Source organism: Mandrillus leucophaeus, unplaced genomic scaffold (genome assembly GCF_000951045.1).
Source record: "Mandrillus leucophaeus isolate KB7577 unplaced genomic scaffold, Mleu.le_1.0 Scaffold1608, whole genome shotgun sequence".
NCBI lineage: Eukaryota > Metazoa > Chordata > Mammalia > Primates > Cercopithecidae > Mandrillus > Mandrillus leucophaeus.
Window position 1 is genome coordinate 120,622 of NW_012101597.1, and position 4,265 is coordinate 124,886.

The window sequence follows — 4,265 nt, forward strand, 5'->3', positions numbered from 1 at the left end:
ATGACCCAGCCATCCCATTACTGGGTATATACCCAAAGGATTACAAATCATGCTGCTATAAAGACACATGCACACATATGTTCATTGCGGCACTATTCACAACAGCAAAGGCTTGGAATCAACCCAAATGTCCATCAGTGACAGACTGGATTAAGAAAATGTGGCACATATACACTATGGAATACTATGCTGCCATAAGAAAGGATGAGTTTGTGACTTTTGTAGGGACATGGATGCAGCTGGAAACCATTATTCTCAGCAAACTATCTCAAGAATGGAAAACCAAACACTGCATGTTCTCACTCACAGGTGGGAACTGAACAATGTGATCACTTGGACACAGGAAGGGGAACATCACACATTGGGGCCTATTATGGGGAGGGGGAGGGATTGCATTGGGAGTTATAACTGATAAAATGACGAGTTGATGGGTGCTGGCGAGTTGATGGGTGCAGCACACCAACACGGCACAAGTATACATATGTAACAAACCTGCAGGTTGTGCACAGGTACCCTAGAACTTAAAGTATTTTAAAATAAAAAAAAGAATAGACAACAGTTGCAATGCATAGGCTAAATCATGGATGCACCAGCTAACTAATCATGTACTGAGAAAATAGTACGATTTAAACCAATCTCCTGTCAACTATATACAGTTCTATGCATATGCATGTGTGTGTGTTTGCTGGTGTCTCTCCTCGCCTCTTCCACTACACTGTATCTTAGCACACACCGTTTTCTGCCTGGACCTCAGTGAGAGGCTTCTAGCCAATAACCCCTTGCAACTTTTGCCTTACTCATCCCGTTATTCACAGGCAAACAGAACACAACTCATCAAACATAAAAAGTAAGCTTTTGGTGCTGGTATGTATCTTTAGCTATACTATTCATCTTAGCCTTTCTACTTTTATTCTTAAAATGTACACTAAGTTTTCAAGACAATGAATAATAAAAGAATGTACAAGTGATTATTTCAATAAAATCGGGGAAAGAAAACCCGCCAACTACAGATGACATGTCAGGCAGAAAGAGACACATCAGAATTGGTGCAGAAAACCAAGATTTGGACCAGGAGACCCTCAGGGAAGACAAATGGGATTTGAAGTTACTGGTGGTGGCAGTGCTCAAAAATATCAGGAAACATCTTTTCCTAGATTGAGAGTGTCATCGCATCAGCCTGAACTTCTGTGCACAATTATGATAGACAAGGAGGCAGGAAGCCATCGAAAGAGCAAATGGAAAGAAGGACCACATGGGGAGGAGGTGGTGGAGCTAACAGGGCAGCATAATCTACACTGAGGTGATCGCCAGGCCAGGCCTGCCCACGGTGAGAGGGTGGGATACAGAAGAGGACACGGAGAAGACGGCAGGAATGAGTATGACAAGGCCTGAGGAACCTGCCAAGACTCCCCAGTGCCTGTAAACTCATGGAATTCCCCCAGTAATAACTGAAAAGGCAAACTGAATCTTCAAAATAAGATATGGAAATTCAGTTTCCTTCCAACACTACACACAAAATAAAAATAAGTAGCTAACTTCCTAGCAGAATAAATGAATCCACCCAAAAATTACTGCCACAAAGCAGAACTAACTCATGATACGGTATCACACTTAATTTACAAAGAAAAAGTCCTCGATAGGCACTTTCAGCAATGAGAGATCGTCATGAGGCCGAAATACTGGAAAGCAGAGACTTGATAATTGACACAATTTGTCAGACAACACAAAGATGTGAAATGGAAATTAGCTTGACCCAGGGAACAATTTGAAGAAAATGATGAATAATAAGCCAAATGGTTGCTTCATAGTTTATATAGCAATAAAATAATAAAGTTGGTAAGTAGTAAAGCATGAAGCATAATGATACAGTAATAAACACTAAGAAATATTGACTAAATTTGGATGTTAAAGAAAAAAAGCGAGAGAAAGCCATTGTATTCTTACGTATGCTAGGGAATCAATAGACATTGTGTAAATGGAAAGACGACAGTGTTTAGTCTTCATAAAAATATTTCTATACTTTATAGAAGTGTTAGCATAAAGGTAATAGAAAAAGTATAAAAATTGTACTAAATGGAAAAAAATAGACAACTTAATGACTTTTTTTTAAAAAAGAGGGAATATAATATAAAACAAAACGTGAGAAAATGCAATTAACCTTAACGGGCATATCAATACACAATGGGATTAACATACTTATTAAAGGAAAAGATTACTGTTCCCTCTGCCTTGCAGTCTTTTCCCCCAGATCCACTAGAACCCATTTTTTTCAATTATTTTAGGTCTCTTCTTTGCTATTTGATTATCAGAAAAGATTTCAATGACCAATGAATAAAAAAGACTGATCTGTCCCTTATCCTATTTTTCTTCATAAAATTAACAATCTTGAACATATTTTTATAATTCTCTTTTCCACAATATAGTGTCATATTAATAAGATGCGACATTTTGCTCATTTTTATCCGTAGCATCTGCTGAAAGCCTAACACGGTGCTACCCCCAAAAGCAGATGCTCAAATATGTTCTGAATGAGTTTATTCAGTCACTTTCTGGAAGGAGAGGGCTGGGTCAGACACAGTGCTAAGGACTCAGAATCCTTACTGCTAGAATGACAATGAAATGACAGCATGTTACTGGCACACTTAACATGAAACAATCTCAATACTGAAAATATTTGTAAGGTTTATTTGAAAAAAGATAAAATCATAAGACATTTACCTATGATTATTCAGAAATTTAAATTTCTAGAAAATTTCTAAGATTAAAGTTTTTTAATTTCTTAAATTTTTAGATAACAATTTTAAGGAATACATAGTATATATCTGTATGTTATTAAAAAGTAATTGAAAGTAATTACTTCATATTATATTAAACTATTATAGCTATAAATATGGTGTAAACTGTTAATGGTTATTCTGCCCTTTCTTCTCTTGCTACCTCCTGCTGTCCTAAGAGAAGTTGCCTTAAGCAGAATTGTCTCTTCCTGATCCCCAAAATCACTGTCCACTCACACATTATCTTTCCCAAGCTTGAGGAAAAAATAACAGAATAAGAGATGAAGGTTATGTATTATTATTGTGACTCTTGGTGTTTGTAAAATTCCAAAATACTGAGATATGGCTAAATAAAATTCTATGCAACTTCTATTGAATGCATGGATGTATATGTTTATGTAAGTTTTCTTTTGACATTTTGTTTTGGTAACTAGAGTTTTATTTCCCTTGGTGACTGAATTTTCTGTTGTCTTTCAGGTATTTTTCATTTCACTTTAAATAAAATTTCCCAAAATAAACATTTTTGGCTTATACCGATTTTATGTTTTTTATGATGTCAAGTCCATGGCATTTGCTCAGGGCAAGACTTTAATGACTGAATTTCATGATTATCTTTCTACTTCCCAAACAGTTCATTTGTCTTTCCCATTATTCAAGAGCTGCTATATCCTTGAGCTTGATATTCTTTATCTGGAATTCGATGCAAAGCTCTGCTAAGTGGTAATGATGATCCAAGAGTGGATGGAAGAATTCTAAGATACAACAGATCTTTCTCTTTCCATCAATCTTAAAGTCTGTAGGTTGATGAAAGACAGTTTTGTCACAGCCAGTTACATTCATCGGTTAGCATTGTGGTCTAAGGAGGTGAATATAGTGATCTCAGAAATGGACAGATTTTCTGATGCCAGAAGAAGTTTTCCCTGCCTGTTCTATAGGTCTCATGCCATATATCACATATTTCTTCACTTGATCTACTGTACAATGGGTATAAAGTTTCAGTTACACAAGATGAGTAAGTCCTAGAGACTGGCTGTGCAACATCGTGCCTGTAGTTCACAATACTGTGTCGTGCACTTAAAAAGTTTAAGAGGGTAAATTTCATGTTAAGTGCTGTCACCACAATAAATAAAATTTATCATGAGCCAGGCATTGAATTAAGCTCAGGATATATGATGAACTAATTTAGACATGACAAAAGATCTCAATAAAACTTAAAATATTTTGCTACAATAATCACCTGAAAAAAAATCAGTCTTCCCTATAGTATAATGTGGATGGCCACAAATGAGTGGTTTTAACGTTATGTCTCCTTTCCTGGCTTTTAAAAAACAATCCGTAAAAGTCATCAAGAAGAACAAAATCATATCAGTTTCTAGTATCAGTGTTTGCCAAAGACTGCTCTTTAAAATGAAGGGATCACCTCAGTCCAATCTACTTGACATGATCCCACCCTGTCAGACAAGCTAGTCAAGATTTGGAAAAGGCAACTAC